Raw genomic sequence first — 21,173 nt, forward strand, 5'->3', positions numbered from 1 at the left:
CATGACATGATGTGACCTTGGATCAAGTTGAATAAGAGAGGACAAGAACAGAATTGTGTGTTTCTGCATGTGAAGCTTCCCTATGCGTTTTTCCAATCCTCTGCACTGCAGAGGCGCAGTGTGTAGTCCAATTGGAGTTTATTAGTTTGTAGTTAATTAAGAACTTGCAGGCAAACCCACTTTGAATGGATGTAGTAGTGTGGCAAGAGTGGGATCAACAGACCTACTTGTAAAACAGTTGAAGTTCTCATTAGTCAGTAGTAGTAATTAAGGCAACCACATGGCTTCCAATTTCCTCGCTCCCTGTTTGCTAAAAACAGGAAAGTCGTTTTGAAAAAGTTGACGGGTTTTTCATTATGAAACAGATGTTGAATAAAAACAACACACTGCGTGCATTAATGCACATGACAAAGCATTTTAGTGCTCGGCACTGATTTATGGCATAGTTCTGTCTCCCTTGTTTGAAGACAAGCTTCATGTTCAGAGTGTTATATGATCACATTGGATGGATTTGGCTCTAGGGAAGTCAAAACAGGTGAGTGGTAGTTTTTGGGCGAAAGTGCACACAGACCGCAACCTAAAGACAGGTCATCATTATTCCATGTGAGGCGCTGCGGAGAGGTGAGCGAGGCCCGGCGTTTGCTTGTGAAATATGAGTGGAATCCACCCTGGCAGGAGCAGTGAGGTTGATCACTGGGTGACATGGAGCAATGTGCTTGTGTCCTGCGCATGGCTTTGATCCTACACTCAGCAGGGACCTGCATCCCACTCCACACACAGCCCCCCGAGGCTGCACCACCGTAGTGTATTCCCACAAAGGAGCTTCAGTCTTGGCAAGTGGGTGACAGGCCTCTCCATCTGACTTTCTTGTGTATGTTTATCTCTGTATGTATATCCTCCTCTCCAATAGGGATGGGACAACATGCTTACCGGTATCTCATGATACGATTCAATACATGATATATGGGGTTGACGATTCGATACAACCACGATATGATGTATTCAATAAGTTTGATTGTGGAGAATAACTTATTTCTGAGCCACAAATCGGGCTGCTGGAATGTAAACAATCTTTTTTTATATAAAATTGGGCAAGTGGGTTCTCTCTGTCTGTTTCCATTTTTGTCATCAGTGATGTCATTGATTGACCAAAATCATCTTATGACATCACTGATGTCATAAGTGACATCATCAGTGATGTCATAGGCATTTTTCATGCCAATAGAGCAGGCGATTGTGCGCTGCGCATGCCAACAGAGCAGGCGAGGCCACACAGCGGGCGACCATAGGGTTTCATTTATGTAAATAAACAAAATGTCATTTGACCAGGGCTGAACATGTAAGATTATGTTTGTGGACTTTTCATCAGCCTTCAACATCATACAGTCACATCGGCGAGTCCAGAAGCTCACAGAAAGTTTGGCTTGCCATGTTGACTGGATTCTAGACTCCCTCAGGTGTAAAGAGTGAGAGTAAGGTCAATTTTCAGAGCTGTTCATATAGCATCTACTACTGGCTCTCCCCAGGGATGCGTCCTCTCACCTCCACTGTACATATTGTACACTGACTGACACAGCATGTATGAAAAGTATCACATATTGAAGTTTGCTGCTGATACAGTCATCATTTTTAGTACTGAATGTGTCAAAGACCTTTTGATTTGAGATGTTCTCACCCCTCTCCTGTCAGTGCAGTGATTGATGGCCAGAATATAGAAATAGTGGAGTCTTACAGTATTTGGGAACTATAGACAATAAACTGACATTTGAGAGTAATATTCACAAGAAAAGCCAGCAGCTTTGTCTCAGGAAACTCTAAGCTCCAGGTTGACAGGACCCTGATGATGTTTTATCAATCTTTTATTGAGTCTGTGCTCATTTTCTCCTTTATCTCTTGGTATCAATCCATAAACCCCCAAAATGTGCTCAAAATGTGGTTAATGTCCCCGGGAAAATAACTGGCACTGCACAGTAAACTCTGTGGGATCAATACAACAAACAGTTACATTGTTCCCATCCTTTACATCAGTGGTTCTCAAACTTTTTCATGTCAAGGACCCCTAAACTGACACAAACATGACATCAAATTAACGAGGGCTCAGCTTCTGACACTGGAACACCTACAATTTTGGAATGGAACCATAGTTAATGTTATTGGTTTCACCTGTGTTTACCCTGCTTTGACACATCAAAATCGCTGCTGTGAAAAGGGTCTATTAGACCACAGACCCCCATTTCACAAGATTTTGTCCCAGGGTCCCCCATCTGATAAGACTTTAGCTTTTGGCATCTCGTGCGCTCGATTCCTAGGCTCACCCGCTGTGTGGCCTCGCCCGCCCTGCAGCTCGCCGAGCGCCTGCCCTGCCCTGCAGCTCGACCGGTGTGTGCGGGTTCACTTGCTCCCTCGCCTGCCCTGCAGCTCGCCCGCTGTGCGGGCTCACTTGCTCTTACTGATGATGTCACAATGCCTATGACATCATCAGTGATGTCACAATGCACAATTGCTCAAGTAACATCACTGATGACATCACTTCCGGGGCAAAATTTAAACAGAGAACATTGCCCACGTGCTCTCTTTTATAATAATAAAGATGTAGTTTGTGTCGTCTAGTTATTTTCCCTTAGCTTTAGTTAATAAATCATTGATTTAACTTTTTGGTGTATGACTCCCCTCATTTGTTACTTCCTTGAGCCGGGTTGTAACATATGAGGGGAGTCAGACACCAAAGTAAAAGTTAAAACAATAATTTATTAACTAAAACTAAGGGAAAGACAACACAAAATACATGAACAGAACAAAGGTGCATCGGTGAGGAGGGAGAGAGACTGAATGGTCTTCTTAAGCACCGGGCTCATGTGCACCCCAATCAGCCCAAACGAGCCCAACACCAGGCTCCTGCAAGACAGGACCAGGAGAGTGTAAAAGGGTCGTCACACTTTTAGATTTTATTACATTGTTTTATTACAGAAAGTGTATGAAACCATGACCAAAATAGTCATACATTCTGTCATTGTGTTACTTATGGTTGTAATTCTAGTGAAACTAAGTATTAGCCTTTTTGCTGGGAACCCCCTCAAGGACCCCTGTGGGCTGTGGGTCCCCAGACACCACTTTGAGAGCCACTGCTTTACATAAACACTTTCTGCCATCTGGTACCCTCCTCACACTTCCACTAGCTCAAACCAACAGATACAAACACTCCTGTATACCCTCTATCTCCCTCCTAAACTCTAAGAGGAAAAGGTATAGTTATTTGCATAATATTGAATCTTTTTAATTGATCGAGTATTTCTTACTGTGTATTTATGTCTTTTGTGCTAGTGTTGTATTTATGTGTCCTGTGTTTTGTGTGCTAAATATATGTGCCCCATAACCAATTGCCCGACTGGGGACAAACAAAGTTATTGAACTTAAAACCTGTTTTGTATTACAATATATTGAATTTCGATATATCCCGTCCCATCCTGACTCTCTACCAGGGCTAATGTACACCGCCTCCGGAACAGATGCGTTACGGCTCCGGTACGGCTGCGAACAGACCCACACTCATGTAATCTGTCAGACGTATGCGGGATCCGACAAAAATAGAACAGGTGCGTAATCTTTCCGTACCGCATGGAGCGCCCATCAGTTAACATGGGTGTCCATCCGGCAGTTTTACCGGATCCGCAACGCAGCCGTAACGCATCTGGTGCACATTGCCTGTTATTACTCTTTCTCTCTCAGCCTGCCATGCCTATTTGTATGCATTTCTCATGCAATGAAGACATCAGTGTGCTGCTTAGAGAGGATGTAATCAAAGTACCTTGCCTTAATTTAATTCAGGTACACTTGCCATCCATTAAACCTGTTAGAGAATAAAGTGCCAGCTTGAGAATTATTACTGATGCAGAGCAGGAATAGGATAAGCTATTCGTCCCCCCCCTCCTCTATCACCACAGATAAATCACAGGAAATTGTTGGGCTCTCCTGCCAGAGTTTGTATTAATGGGCTTTTTGCATTAAGTCGCTTCAATTTATGACATCTGAGAGCTTTGATAAAATGCACGTGCATCGTAAAGGGCAAAACGACACATAATCCCTCAAGAGTAATGCGCACTGACCATTTTCTCCCTCTCCGCACGCCTCCTCCGGTCCACACCTCCCTCTCCGCACGCCTCCTCCGGTCCACACCGGAGAGAGGGGATACGTATTGATCAGACAGCAAGGTCCTCAGAAGGACACGTCACGCCCTGCCGCTCCGAGGTACACTTGGCGAGTGTGACACTCGGAGCAATCGCCCGGCTTGTCACACCCTCACCAGATTTATTTGTGAATCGAAGACAGGTCTGCGGCCTGTTCTGGAAGGCAAACAGGCTGTAATAAAATGTACATCTTAAGTCAGAAACTCTGGTGTTCAGTCTTGTTTTATCTCTTTAGGGAGAGAGAGAGAGAGAGAAAAAATCTACCTGGGGGGAAGATTTCACTTTCAACTCAATTAATTTGCCATATTTCACATAAAAAAAAAAAAAAAAAAAAAACTCTCGTAACGGGACAAGCCCCGTCTTTTATTGTCACACGAACACCACAACACATGCATGCGGCCACAACACAGTCATGCTGACGGTGGCCGGTGAAAAGTGTCCTCTGCATTTAACTCATCCAGGCATGTCCTTTCCTCCGAGGGGCAGGCCAGGAGCAGTGGTCGCTTTCTCGTACAGCGCCCGGGGACCAACTTCGGATGTTGTCGTCACTGGTCGGATGACGATGACGATCTGATCTTCTGCATGTTTTTAGTGGGGGGGTTATATACGGAGGAACCCCCTGGGGGAGCACGGGGAGAACATGCAAACTCCACACAGATAGAAAGGCCCTTACGACGAGATACCCCACCTGGGCAGTAGGCACTGAAGATATGGGGGGGAACACAACCACAGCGCCCACAGTGTCCCAGGCGAGAATCGAACTCAGGACCTTCTGACTGTGAGGCGACAGCTCTACCACTGAACCACCGTGCGTACTTGCTTTCACTGACACTTTTCGTGAAGTTGCATTTTCCTCTGACGCACCTGTCACACATTCAAGGTGTCCAGAGATTTTCTTCAATAGCTACTGTAATTTTTCTTGGAATGAGTGACACTACATCCCTAACAAGTGAAATGATCTTTCTTTAAAATAAGATTTTACGACTAACTGTAAGATTTATGAATCCCCTTAGATGCATATTTCTTTTGCATTGATTGCCATGCTCCTATACAAACTCCTGTCCATACAAGACCAGGATGGAATTGCAGGGTGATCGCACCGCATCGACATTTGACAAAACAACAGACAGTAAAGGCATCATCTTTCTGTTTGCGTTCCTGAAGGCATCATCTTTCTGTCTGCGTTCCTGGCCTGCTGTCTTGCAGAATACCTGCCAGCAGCATGTGAGCAGAGGATGACTCATCTACCTGTTGTTCACATCGTCAGGCTTCTTCTCGTCATTTTCCATTAGAAAATAAACTTGATTAGGAATGAGATTTAATTTCATTGTCCACGAGAGGGAGCATCACCGTCTGGATCCAGCTTTGCTTCAATATAAGCAACGAGGAAAGATTCACAGCAGAGGTAAGAGACAGTTAAGCCAAGGCCCTGGGCAGTGTGAGTCTGTTGCCACGGTGATTCATTTAGCTGACTTTTAAATGAATGTGAACCAGCAGTATCACAATTTGCCTAACGGAACTATAGCAATGAAACCTAAGCTCCATAATCCTCAAAGAGTGAGATAGGCTACTTGAGGTGAGTGAATGTCAGTGTCTCGAAACCATCGCTGGCCGCTCGACTGTGTTCATATAGGCTACTGTCAAAGGTGTGGACACACCTGCTGGTACGTACTATGTTTTTCATGATCTTAAAGCTATTTTGATCTAAAGGCTTATCCTTGAATGCTTGAAATGTGTTTATTGAACAAATATACATTTTGAAGTTGATGCCTATGTGTGACTTTCTTTCCGAAGCCTTTGCCTTTCCATTAAGGCATCAAGGCATTTGTGTTATTTCATAGTTCGGCTGTCTTTACTATTATTCTAAAATGTGGAAACTAGTCAAAATAAAGAAAAATGTCCTGTGTCCCACACCACACTCCTGTGTCCCACACCACACTCCTGTGACTGTGTCCCACACCACACTCCTGTGTCTGTGTCCCACACCACACTCCTGTGTCCCACACCACACTCCTGTGTCCCACACCACACTCCTGTGACTGTGTCCCACACCACACTCCTGTGTCCCACACCACACTCCTGTGTCCCACACCACACTCCTGTGACTGTGTCCCACACCACACTCCTGTGTCCCACACCACACTCCTGTGTCCCACACCACACTCCTGTGTCCCACACCACACTCCTGTGTCCCACACCACACTCCTGTGACTGTGTCCCACACCACACTCCTGTGTCCCACACCACACTCCTGTGTCCCACACCACACTCCTGTGTCCCACACCACACTCCTGTGTCCCACACCACACTCCTGTGTCCCACACCACACTCCTGTGACTGTGTCCCACACAACACTCCTGTGACTGTGTCCCACACCTGTGACTGTGTCCCACACCACACTCCTGTGACTGTGTCCCACACCACACTCCTGTATCCCACACCACACTCCTGTGTCCCACACCACACTCCTGTGACTGTGTCCCACACCACACTCCTGTGTCCCACACCACACTCCTGTGACTGTGTCCCACACCACACTCCTGTGTCTGTGTCCCACACCACACTCCTGTATCCCACACCACACTCCTGTATCCCACACCACACTCCTGTGTCCCACACCACACTCCTGTGTCCCACACCACACTCCTGTGACTGTGTCCCACACCACACTCCTGTGTCTGTGTCCCACACCACACTCCTGTGACTGTGTCCCACACCACACTCCTGTGACTGTGTCCCACACCACACTCCTGTGACTGTGTCCCACACCACACTCCTGTGTCCCACACCACACTCCTGTGTCCCACACCACACTCCTGTGACTGTGTCCCACACCACACTCCTGTGTCCCACACCACACTCCTGTGACTGTGTCCCACACCACACTCCTGTGTCCCACACCACACTCCTGTGTGCTACACCACACTCCTGTGACTGTGGGGATTGAGTTTAATTTAGATTCTGTTTGGTCAGAAGTGCAGCTACCATTCCAATGGGGAGGTTCAATGCTCACACATGGCAACTATACTACACTGGGAGTGCAGCGGAGGATGCACACCAAGCCGCAGACGGCACCAATCCCAGCTGGCTTGGCATTTGCCCCGCCCTCTGTCTGCTCAGCTCAAACCCCAAGTGGCTGTCCACCATTATACCCAAACTGATGCTCCGTAAGGGCCCGGCTGTACGCTGCCCGCCGGCCACAACAGCTGCAGACAAAGCCTCAGTGTTTACTCAGAGTTCAGGGCTGAGGTGAAGGCAAGAAGAGGAGGAGATGGAAAAGGAGCAGCACAAGGGGAGGAGATGTGCGTCTCGGCTTGCACTGCTAGAGGAGAAAAATGACCGGGGGAAATGGGAGCGTATAATGGTGCCCACAGGAATTCAAAGCCTCAGGCCCGGAACGCACGGAGCGGTCACTCTGCTCGTCCTGGAGAGGAGGCAGACACACTTTACACAAGCAAGGAGACACAGTCTGACACCAGCAGGGAGGGAGGCAGTGATGTGGGCGGGGGGGTGAAGGACAGGTAAATTCCCACTTTTCTGTAAATACGCTGCTTTTTCCATCAACACAGGGGGCGGGTGTGTTGCACTGTAGGCTACCTAGCTCAGATGAAAAATGAGTGTTTGTGTGTGTGTAAGGGAGGACTCCCAGGGCGACTGACCGGCGTTGTATCAAACTCTGTTTCCACTGTTCCCCCTGGATGGGTTTAGGCATGGAGTGACCATTAGTTAGGGATAGAGTAAAATATGACCATTGGTTAGGGTTAGGGTAAAATATGACCATTGGTTAGGGTTAGGATAAAATATGACCATTGGTTAGTGTTAGGGTAAAATATGACCATTGGTTAGGGTTAGGGTAAAATATGACCCTTGGTTAGTGTTAGGGTAAAATATGACCCTTGGTTAGTGTTAGGATAAAATATGACCATTGGTTAGGGTTAGGGTAAAATATGACCCTTGGTTAGGGTTAGGGTAAAATGTCAGGCCAAACCAATCGGGGAATGGCATCTGTAGGCAGAAACGGATCTCGATACAACACCGGGCTACAGAAACCGTCATGCAGGGACTCGCAATGACAAGGAGGCTACACGCGTGGTTTGGGCTAGCTGCCATGCGAGCTCTCAGTGTCATAAAGGATCAATCGTGACACGTCCGGTGACTGTGGCACTCCCCTTCTGATGCAGCGCCGCGACTCTGTGAGCGGAGCTCGCATATACGAGATGACACTTTTTTTTTTACTTCAGCGACTTCAGTCAGTGTCTTTCAGCACGCAGGCCATCAGAGGTGCATTAAAAAGGTGTGATAATGTACGGGTGCGTCATCATATCTCTCACAGGACAGGTAGTGTCGATGGCAGCACGGTGCGACGCCGTCTAAAGAGGCTGCCCTTGGCCCCAAGGCAAGAGGCCTCTCCTTCCATTATGGGGCTGTGGTGAAATGGATCAGCGATATTGTTCGTGCTCGTCGTCTGTGCAAATTAATTAGCCTACTAACGAGAGATGTCAAATTTCATCTCAGTGATCTAAGCGCAGAGGAATCAATGAGTGGACTATCTTGGTCAGAGATAATAATTACATTGAGGCTGGTGACTGGTCGCTCATTCCTTCTCACAGTCACAGCCAGCCTTCCGATGAATTTCAGCCTCCCATGGGATCTAGATAATGAATCGGAACCGTAATCGTAACCATACTGCATACTGATACTTGTAATACACATTGTCTTTTATGCTTTTCAACTTGGTTTTCATGTTAAAACAGGAGCAGACTTTTTCACATGCATTCCTTGCAACTATTTTGTGATCTAATTACATAGATGCACAGTGGGTCCAACGCTGTTGAAAAGTTGGTCCTATAGAGACACTGCGGAGCGCGTCATCATTCAGAAACCACGCCCAAAACGGGGGGAAATAAAAACTCCCCCCCAATCTGGGTGTTCTCCTATGTCACGTGTGGCACACAAAAATCATATATACATGAACACTCCAACTTACTTCCTTGACAGCTAGATCCACAATTTTTTCTCGCCAATTCTCAATGGCTTTCTTGTTTTGCTTGGGAGCACAAAAAAACTTTAATTGGCGATTTATTTTTACATTTGTTGTATGCGCTTTCCCCTGTGATGGGCGTGGCCTATTCCATGCAGTGTCTTGATAGTAGCAGACTCTCTAGAGAGTGAACCCTCTCTAATTGAGGAGGCAGTTCCGCAATCTCAGTTTTCAAGCCACGTATGAACGGGAAATGACAGCGACGTCTGCAGCAGACACCTTCATCAAAGCTATATGCCATTTCCTCAAAAGCGGTCGCTCCCGACAAATGACCCGTGGTGGGGCACCACGGAACACACACACCACACTAGGATTACTAGAGCGCTTGACATGCAAATGACAATTGAGCCTCAACCTCAATCTGTCAGAATGTGACAAAGTGTTTGGCGTTCTTTACATAATGTGAGAGTGGATGTGTGTGGGACTCCGTTTGAAGACTCTTGCCAGGAACTCGCTGCTCTACTCAGACTGGAGCAGCAAAAAAAAGAAAAAGAAAAAAAAGCTGTTCTTCCACCAGGGAGGCGCCGATGAGCACGAAAATCCTGTCATTACAACTTCCGTGCGGAGTCTTACATTTTCCATTCAGCCACATGCACCTGCAGAATTCAAAGAGGTCCCACGCGACTTTGATGCCTCAGTGTCCTCCGTGTCCCTGCTGATGCTGCACATTTGGCCCTCACGGTATGTCTATCATATCAGCCCAGCACTAGACCTGGTGATGCTGCGGGATGTGTTAACAGTGCCAACACAATCCACTTGTCTTCGCAGCAGCCTGGGTAAGGATTACCCTGCGACCCTGCGTGCAGCATGTAGGCTCTTCTGGGTTCATGATAACGCTTCCACTTTCATTGGAAATTACTTACTACATTACTACTACTACATTACTACACATTAATCACTACAGTGTGCTAAACCTTCATCGCCACCACACTCTCTCTCTCTCTCTCTCTCTGCTGAGTTTCTTCATGCTTATCCACTGGAACCGTGGAGAACATGTCTAAGCTTCAAATCACTGACCTTATTGTTAACAGCAATTGAATGGGGGTGATTAGGGCTACTCCGCTCCATTCTCAAAGTATACATCCATCTTCCTAAAGTGTTGACAGTGCAATAGTCTTGCCTTTCAGTAGGCTATTCACAATGTCTGCTTACTCCAGGAAAGAGCCGGCAGTGAGCCGCCTCAACAAGCACACCTTTGATTTTTTTCTTCTTCTTTCGAGCAGCCACTTTATGAAATCCATAAATTCTGTATATTTATGTTTGGGCTGCTCGGCGCTCGTAATGAGACTTGTGAACGGTTCGTGAGGTTTGTCTGGCAACGCCGTGACCCGATGACCAACGGGGAAAACACACCTTCTACTCAGTCGAGAGGGGTGATGTCACACAATGGGCCTCGCTTGGATTGGCTCAGTCCATGTGCGCTGGCCTCGTATAAGGTCTCAATGAAAATGCCACTCCAAAAAAAAAAAACATAAAAAAACGGGTACAAGGGCTAAACTGTGCCTGTGTCTGTTTTTGCATCATCCGTACAGGTCAGACAGCTTAGAGACGCATTTCAGAAATTCCGCCGACCTCCGCAGAGTAATAAGCAATGAAACTTTGCACGGGGCAGAGTCATACAGCGTTGCATATTGACCGGTGACCCCTCTGACACGCGGCCAGGCGCCTCCCTCACATCACAGTTCAGCGGTTTGTTTTGGCGGGCGGTGCAGGGAGGCTCTGTAATGTTTCATAATCACCCTTGCCCATCCAGGCGTGCAGAGCAGCTGGACCGGGCTGATATTAGTATGCCCCCGGTGTAGCGCCGTGCCAGAAGCATGGAGCGCTCTCTCCCTGTCAACGTGCCGTTGCTCTCCGACAACGCCACATTGGCTTTTCTCCCCCCACCACCCCCCGCTTTTCCCCGAGCCGCCGACTGTTTGAGATAACTGACGGTCAATACACACACAAGTCTGTGCGCTGGGAATACTGTTTCCCACAGTTTGTTTGCAGATGCAAATTTTGATCGGCTAACGCGTTGGGCTTCGCCCGAGGGCAAAGCACAATGCGGGATGACCATTTCAAGTGAAAATCTGTTTGAAGGTTTTAAATCTGGACCCTAGCCGTGAGTTTAGAAAGGCAGGTGGGCTGCCGGTGTGGAGCCTTGCTGTAATCTGACAGGCTGTGATAAAATCAGGTTTGGCATTTGGATTGCTTTACCTGGAACAGGTTTCCTCCCTCCAACATGGCAGATGCCGCAATTAGCGATAGTGAAGATTGCCAACTTTTGACATTGCTTTGTACATCACCCACCCATCTCTTCTCCGTTTGTACCTTTTTTTTTGTATTGAACCCTCCATTACCTTATCTGGATAGCCCATTTCCAACAGAGAACAGCCAATCGCAGAGCAGGACTGGGCAGGGCCCGGCACTCTTGCCCAGCGGGGGAAGACTTGATGCCAGAGATCTTCTTCTGACCTCTGAACCTGAAGGAGCTTTATCAAAAGGAAAGAGGTCAACTGAACTGTGTGAGCGTTTGTGTGTCCGTGTGCTGAATGCAGGTAAAACACGTCCACTGCACTAAATAGTCCCCCGTTTGGGAAATCCTCTCAGCCTCTGAACGGTCTAAAGAAATCTTCTGAAATCTTTTGAAATGTTATGGGGATGTCTCAATGTGTTCTATACTCTATTCACGTGTGGTATAGAGGCTGCAGCAAACTGAAATTTAAATGATACAAATAAATTACTGGCAATAAAGCTGTAACCGTAAGATGAGAAACGTTTTTATCATCATTTTATCATTTTTTTTTATTTTTTTCAATGTTTTTCTGTCATTTATAGATTCCATAACATAACTTTTACATTTATGTTTCAAATTTCAGGCTGCTCTGTAGACAATACATTTCTATGTAGCTGATAAATCTATAGGGTATACATTTACATTGCTTTTGCTTGCCTTGACGCCACGGACAGGAGGAACACAACAAATGAAAAGCAATGCCAAAATGGTATACACACACACACACGTGCAGGACGCACAGCGGGTGAGCCTAGGAATAGGCTAGGAATCCCTAGTATATATACATACATACATATAAACATATGTCATATGTAATGCATTCAGTTCAGTGTGAGGAATCAAAGTCCTGCACTTTTTAAAATGCCATGCTGAAAAGCAAAATCTTAACGAGCATTTGGGGACTAATTTCCACAGAATCAGATTTATAATGACTCTTTTTTTTACACTCCAGCAGCTGTGAATACGTCTGTTCATAAACTTGCAGATTCACTCACCAAATGCGGGGGCGGGGGGGGGGGGGGCGACGACGACGACGACGACTTAAATCGCTATATTTTTTTTCTGCAAAAGAAACCAAGATATATAGTTCCCATGATTTACATGGAAGATTGCACAGCATGGTGTAACAGTTTAATCGAATCTCATTGTTCATCATTATAGTGACGTTACTATACAGGGGAATTCAGCGGTGCAGGGTTAAGAACAAACTTACCATTGTGCCTCACAAAGCCCACTTTCAAGTTGATACGCTGAGTCTGAACATGTTCCAAGTGGAAAAAACACTGGACCTAAAGGGTCCTACAGTGGAAAACCTCTTTCTTTTTTCAACCCCCTCTTCTTGTTCATCCATTAATAGGGAATTCATCGGTTGCCAAGTCTGGGCTTGAACCCCCCCCAGATAGATAACAGGTAATGCAGATAGATAACAGATAATGCAGATAGATAACAGGTAATGCAGATAGATAACAGGTAATGCAGATAGATAACACATAATGCAGATAGATAACAGGTAATGCTATCCACCTTGACATTTCCCCGCTAAAATGTAATCTCTGGAATGTGAGCTACATTTCTTCTGACACATAGGCTTAGGGTTAGGCTTTCTCTCCCCTGAAGACTGTCTTGTGTCCTCCAGCCATTTAACACAGAGACAAGGATGGTAAAAGTCATGGATGGAGGGGGTGAGACAGGGATGGTAACAGTTGTGTGTATTGTACATCTAGACAGGGGCGGATCTACCAGGGTGGCATGGGGTGGCAGCTGCCCCCCCTAAAAATGGCCTTGCCACTCCAGAAAAGTTGAAGATAACATAACATAACATAACATAACAAGACCTAAGGCATCCATTGGTAACATGCTATACAATGTATCAGCACTCAGCCTACAAAGAAGAAATGTCAATGTTCACAGTCACACTACAGGTGTCAGGCCAACCTGTAACATTGTAACATATTTCAGAATGTGGTTTCTTCCTGAGAAAAGACTACTCTCAGTCTTCCCAGAGATAAGCACGAAAAACCTTCTGGATGTTCCCCAATGTATCAAAAAATGTTCCTCATGTATCTATCATTGTAACATGCTCGAATAAGAACTCCAGATTTCTATTGGTTTTATTTTATGACAAACTAAATGTTATCTGACCTCGCATGTGTAACTCCGTACTACCAACCCCTAATACCACCTTTAGATATCTCTATTCAATGCTTTACTAGTGTCACAATAATGTCATGTTTTCTAGTTCAAATTTGGGGCTTTTTCAAGCAAGCATTGATATGTGATTGTTTACGATTAAACCAGCAAATATCGGATATATTTCTGCCACCCCTTAAAATCTCCATGCCACCCCATGAATATTTCTCTAGATCTGCCCCTGCATCTAGACAAGTCAAGTTTAATTGTATAGCTCTAATTCACAAGCATGCCTCAGAGGGCTTTACATAGAATGTGTCTATCCAAATCTAGCTAAGCACAATCAATAAACAGAATTGAGGAATCGTATATAAAGCAGAAAACAAGCAGAGAGGAGAGGAGGGGGAAGAAAGAGCAGAGGGAGGGAGAAGAGAGAGTGGAGAGAGAGGAATTGAGAGAACAGAACAAGAAGACATAGCCATCCTAACCTTACCTACCTAGCAACCAAAGACTCACCATCACCACATCACCATCTGCAAACCTGGGGAGTTTATACAAACAAGGCTGAGGAACAAGCCTCACATCGACTCCCTGATCGGTGTGACTCTGCCCTTGTTCATTCTGACTGACGGCTGCATCAGTCAAAGTATTTACTAGTTGTTTTTTTTAAATCTCGTTTGTTTTCCTCCTAGCTCCTGTTACAGAAATACAATTTCCAAAAGTACAAAGAACTTGTCAAAGTCCTCAGGGGAGGGAGACCGAGAAAAGAAAGCTGTCAAGCCTGTGTAGGCAGCATTAGTGCAACATCCCTCCCTGGAGAGTGGGGGGGTGGACCGGGCAGCACCCCGGCTCTTTGTTGGGATGTGAGGGATGGACAATGCCCCCACTGTGTGTGGAGAGCGGGAGCCACGCCCCCACTGTGTGTGGAGAGCGGGAGCCACGCCCCCACTGTGTGTGGAGAGCGGGAGCCACGCCGCACTCTTGGCTCCCAAAGCCCGCCGGAGCACGTCACATTTGCGCTCCTTTGTCGTATACTGTACACTCTCTCCTTTGTCGTATATACGCTCTCTCCTTTCTCTATAATCTGTCTCTGCCTCCCTCTCTCTCCCTCTCTCTCTCTCAGGGCCGCTGCTGGCCATTTGGGTGCCCTAAGCATAATTGTTTTGTGATGCCCCCCCCCGCAAAACTTTAAATAACTGTCAAACGAAAGACTGCAAAATCATTAACACATTCACTGCCAGCAGTTTATCCAATCAGTAGGTAGCTTCTGCCAAGGGTTTTTTTGAGGATTCTGGCTCATCTTTCAAGAGCCTAGTCCTAGCCTTTCTGCTAGGACTTTGTGAACACAAAATATCTCAAAAGAACTAATAGAATGTGTGCTTTCTCTGTCTAAAAGAGTTCGTTTTTATCATGTTCTGTTATGTAGGCATTAGCAGTTGAATACAGCATGGTTTCAGCGTCTGAGAAGGAAAGCTGAGATAATTGCATTTTTGTGAAATTCGATAGAACTAGGGATGCACCGATATGAAAATTTTGGCCGATGCCGATAACCGATATTAACATTGCTGTTATGGCCGATAACCGATATTTACCGATGTCGATATGATCTGTATAAAACCACATTTTTATGATAATCACATTTTGTACATACTGAAAAACACATGTTAACACTGAATTTGAAAAAGTTATGCATTTCTTTATTTGCAAAGCCTTTGGAAAAGCCCATAAATCATAGATTTACTGCATTATTTCATATCAATGTGAAGAATTTGGCTGATAATGATAACCGATATTAACATTGCAACATCTGACCGATACCGATATGACCGATATGTTAAAAAATGACTAACATCGGCCGATACCGATATAATATGATTGCCGATATATCGTGCATCCCTAGATAGAACAGGCAGAACAGTCACTTTAACCATTTATTTTTGGCATCAGTGAGACATCAGACATCTAAACAATAGTTCTGAACAGTAATTTCCTCCATAACAGCACCCCCACCCCCCTCTCCTTCAAACTCCTCCCTCCGTGGGTGTTCTCCTCCTCCCTCCGTGGCTCCGTGGCTCCGTGTGTCACAAGCGAGTCTCTGCTGCCTGTCTGTGCTGCCTGGCGGCCGCTCGTCGGGCGAGTCTGGATCAGGCTCGTTCATTTCTGGGGTTTCAGTTGTGAGCTGGGATGAAGCTGCGTGCGATTCTGGGCTTTTGAGCTTTCTGCTGCGTGTGTTGCACCCAGAGTGTATTTTAGGAATCCCCCATGTTGTGCGCCAGCTCCAGCGCGAAAGTGAAAGCGTTTTCGCTGCGTTTTCCTCCTCCTTCCTCCGTTTTCCTCCTTCCTTTTTTCTGCTGTTTTTGCTCGGCTTTCTCTAGTCTGGAGAGCACTGTCGCCACTTAGTGGGTCGGTGGAATGGGTTGTACACGTTCGGTGGCTCCCATATTTTTATAGGAGACGTAGGGGGCTTGGATCCACGTCCCACCGTCAAAAAAATTATAATAATAATTTTGACGAGTTAACTCGTACACGGCAGTCAACCGTTGGTTTCTGCTTGACGAGTTAACTCGTCCACAGCAGTGAACGTGTTAATTATGAACGATACTAGTGTATCTCACATTACATTACATGTGGCAAACAAACAATTGTTAGAATTACTGTACATGTCAGCAAACAAGCGATTGTTAAACTGTACATGCAAGCAGGGGCGGACTGGGATCATAATTCAGGCCGGGCATTAGATACCAAGCAGGCCAGGCCGATACGGGCCGACGTGTGTGCCGGCGTCCAAAGGGCGGTGGCGAAAAATTTGGGCTGTTTGAAGCCCAATTTGGGCCGTTTGAAGCCCGATTTGGGCCGTTTGAAGCCAGATTTGGGCCGGTTGAAGCCCGATTTGGGCCGTTTGAAGCCCGATTTGGGCCGTTTGAAGCCCGATTTGGGTTGTTTGAAGCCAGATTTGGGCCGGTTGAAGCCAGATTTAGGCAGTTTGAAGCCAGATTTGGGCTGTTTGAAGCCCAATTTGGGCCGTTTGAAGCCAAATTTGGGCTGTTTGAAGCCAGATTTGGGCCGGATTTGGGCTGTTTGAAGCCCGATTTGGGCCGTTTGAAGCCCGATTTGGGCCGTTTGAAGCCCGATTTGGGTCGTTTGAAGCCAGATTTGGGCCAGTTGAAGCCAGATTTGGGCCGGTTGAAGCCAGATTTGGGCCGTTTTGAAGCCCAATTTGGGCCGAGTCCAATTTTACAATGAGATGCACCCACTTTAACCCTGAATAAGTAATAAAACCACTAGTAAAACAGTAGGCGGTTCAGTGAGTGGCCTGACTGAGGGCACCAAAAAAAAAAAAAAAAAATTTTTTTTTTTTTTTTTTTTTTGGTGCCCTCAGTCACATGATGCCCTACGCAGTCTGCGTACTCTGCGTATAGGGTGCGGCGGCCCTGCTCTCTCTCTCTCTCTCCCTCTCTCCCTCTCTCCCTCTCTCTCCCTCTCTCCCTCTCTCTCTCTCGCTCTCTCCCTCCCCCGCCCGAGTCTCCCTCTGCTCTCTGAAATCACACCTTTCACACCGATGATTTGTCCTCCATCACACAAACACAAACCCTTCCACCAATCACTCGGCTCCGGCAGCCCTGAATAGCAGTCCGGCTCCCTCCTTCATTCATCCCACAATGCACCACTGGCTGTGGACATCCTGCAAAGAATCCAATCATTCCCACAGTAATTGCCAATATTGTGACTTAGACAGAGCAACAGTGTGTAATTCCACATTGTACATTCCACATGTACAATGGCTGGAGTCATTTCTCTGATTGTGATAGGTGCTTTGTGGCTACAGGCCCCTTGAGGTGTGTGTGTGTGTGTGTGTGTGTTTGTGTGTGTGTGTGTGTGTGTGTGTGTGTGTGTGTGCGTGTGCGCGTGTGTGTGTGTGTCTTGATAGGGGCCGGCCTGTGGATTTACTTACACACCGAGCCCACAGTTCCCCAAGAGATACGCTAACAAGAGAAAAACGAAATAACACCCACAGTGCATTCATGAGCTTGGCTGAGCGTTCAGATGCGCTAATGAAAAAGAGGATGCAGAAAAAGGTTCACATAAATATAGAAAGCAGCCAGCTGTGGAATATGGCCGCCATTAAAGTGGAGAGGGCATTTTTTATTGAACGGAGCCAGGATGTGGCTCTGGAGGACTTCATACTATGGGCTCAATTTCCCCTCCAGAAACTTCTAGGAACAAACCTTTATGCAGTTTTATATGAAATATGAATAGCTCTCCCAAAGAGCCATGGGGAAGGGAAGCTGAGAATGGATCTGAGGAAAAGGAGTCTTAAAAAAAAGTAAGGTACATTTAATTGAGTAAGTAAAATGAAATGCTACAGCAATATGCACCTTATTGATTTTCTCGGTGCTGCAGTCAGCTTGAGTGCCTATTTGTTTCAAATAAAAACAATATTGAGCAATAGGTTGGCGCCCCAGTGTTACCTCCGGCTTGGTCGGGCATCCATACAGGCACGATTGGCTGTGTCTGCGGGTGGGAAGCCGGATTGGGGGTACGTGTCCTGGTCGCTGCACTAGCGCCTCCTCTGCTCTTCCCAGATCGGCAGAGGGCGGAGCAGCAGGTGGAAATTGGCCAAGTACAATTGGGGAGAAAATGGAGGGGGGAATCAGAAAAAAGAAATTGAGCAAAATAATAGAGACAAAATTGCCGGATCCTCAAACACGGCGCCGATTTAAACAGGCCATCTCTCCCAGGGAGAGGCCTCTGTGAAGCTGCTTTCACTGCTAAGCACCGTTTGAATAGAGCTGCAGGCAAATAGATGAAGTGTTTGTTTTGATGAGAAAAGGGGGAGAGAAGGCATAAAGAGAAACAGCACAAACCAAGAGAGACGCAGACAGGAGCGTGGCAGAGGGGTTGAGTGGGGAAAGACAGAGGAAGTTATTGTAAGGCTGTCAGCTGCGGCTAAATTCAGCTCCTTCACTTTTGAACCTCCTCCCTTTCATTTTGGGTTAAGACTGTCGACTATTGATCGATACAGCTGTGCAGACGAAGAGTGTGTGTGTGTGTGTGTGTGTGTGTGTGTGATACAGCTGTGCAGACGGAGAGTGTGTGTGTGTGTGTGTGTGTGTGTGTGATACAGCTGTGCAGACGGAGAGTGTGTGTGTGTGTGTGTTTTATTGCTGCCCGCCATGCTAAAGTCATCGGTGTTGTTGCCTTCCAGACGCCTGAGGACATGAATATTGCATCGAGTACCACCTCAAACACTGACATTATTTATGAAGGCAATCATCATCAGCCGTCGAGCAGGCCCTGTGTGCTTGTAGCAAAGCAGCTGACCTCCAACCGTCTTCTTCATGTGCAAGTTACCCAAAGCTCCATTTGGCCTGATTGAAACATTCAATCAACACATTAGTCCGTATTATTAACAATTATAAGAATGTGTCAATCTATTTAATTGCGTCTCGTTCGCCTCCCGCAGCGTTTAATGATCTGTAAAATGAAACATTTCTCATCATGACTGGCTGTGTTATTATGCCCTGTTCTTTTTGCAATGGAGATGTCACCAGTTCCTTTGTCTCTATATCTTCATTGTGTGGTTGATGAGGCTGTCAAAGAGACAATGTGTGTGACGGAGTGATGAGACGAGACAAGGACGATGACTTGCCTCAGTCGGCTAACTTGCAGCTGCTGATGTGTGTGTGTGTGTGTGTGTGTGATCAATTTGAGAGTTTTACCTGGGAAGTGAGGACTTTTTGGGCGGTCCTCACTTTTTCACACACCTTCAAAGGGCTGTTTGAAGGTTAATACTAGGTTAGAATTGGGTTTAGGTTAGGCAGGGTAAGGGTATACGGATATACGGGTTAGGCAGTTGTGATGTGTTCAGTTGTGATGGTTATGGTTATGGTTAAGGTTAGGGGATAGGGAATGCATTATGTCAATGAATGTCCTCACTAAGATAGCTATACTGGCTTGCTTGTGTGTGTGTGTGTGTGTGTGTGTGTGTGTGTGTGTGTGTGTGTGTGTGTGTGTGTGTGTGTGTGTGTGTGTGCGCGCGCGTGCGCGTGTGCGTGCATGTGTGTGTGTGTGTGCGCGCGCGCGCGTGCATGTGTGACTCATTCAAGCGTGAATCTGTGTATAAATCTGTAGGACAGAAACCCCAGGTGCTTGCTCCTCAAAATGACCCGTGAGAGCATTTACATGGTCTCAGTCGCAGCCAAATCATGATCTGTCAGTGGTAAACTACGTATATTTTAAGGAAGGTCAGGGAAAATGAAATTTGAAGTTGGAGAGTAGGATCGCTCTCTGGACAGTGTGAGTCATCCTGGGTGGTGAGGTGCTAGGCAAACATCTTCCCTGTGTCAATAATGGAGGGATTCTGTAAGGAGGGGAGCGATCGCTGGGCAAAGCCCGAGTCATCGAATCATACTGTAGCAGCTCGAGAGTGAAACGGAAATTTTCAACGTGCCCGCCTCGTCTATAGCTTTAGGTGGTGGGGATGATGCTGGTGGTAACTTGAGAGGAATTTGAATTCATTTCCACGACTTGAAATCAGCAAAAACACAAAAGCCACAAACGTGTCTGGGCCCAAACCCCCTTATTGACTCAGGGCTGTGAAGGTGCCATGCTGGCCTTCATCACTGTAAATAGCCCACCAGGACTGACTGAGCGCCATCTCCTTAATGAGCAGCGCCGCTGTCAGTGGCACACTGCACATCTTGATGACAAACATTGGAATGCATTATTCTGTTCAAGAGAACCAAACAACAAACACTGTTGGGGGGGGGGGGGGGGGGGGGGGTCCGGTGCACACAATCAGGCCCAGCGAAGCCGGAGCGTGAATAAAACATGAGCATGCCAGGAAGGTTTTGCACCGTGAATATATTCAGAATCCTCCGCTCTCCCTACGGAGATTTGATTGTACACAGAGATGCTGCAACAGGCGAAGGGGTGGTGTGTTAATGCACAATGTTATCCACCGTTCATTTTTTGCTCTGCAGGTAATATCATATCCCGCTGCACAGGCTCGTGGCTGCATGTTACCCTTGTCAGGAGTTCTGAGATCTGATTCTACATATTCCCTACATATCCCTCCCAGCTGTTAATCGTTGTGTCCCTGGGCAAGACACTTAACCCTCCTTGCCTGGTATGATTGGTATGAATGTAAGACATGAATGGTATGATTGGTATGAATGTAGACATGAATGATGATGGTGGTTTGGAGGGCCCGTTGAGCGCCAATGTGTGGCTGCCACGCTTCTGAACCACCGGCACGAATGGTGTGAACGAATAATGATTCTGTGTAAGCGCTTTGAGCCTTGGAAAGGCGCTATATAAATCCAATCATTATTATTATTATTATTATTATATTGGACTTTGTGAGATCGCCCTGCTTTGTGGCCGCCTGGAAATGGCTGCCCTGTGGCAGTGCTATCATCTAATTATTTAAATCTGTGCCTGCATTACTTTCCCCAACTCTCCATCTCTTTGCATTGCTTTGTATGTGCATTATGGCTGGATTGTGTCCAGACTATTTGGAATTTCACCCCCTATGTAA

This window comes from Poromitra crassiceps, assembly GCF_964638095.1.
Source record: "Poromitra crassiceps genome assembly, chromosome: 4".
NCBI classification, from domain to species: domain Eukaryota; kingdom Metazoa; phylum Chordata; class Actinopteri; order Beryciformes; family Melamphaidae; genus Poromitra; species Poromitra crassiceps.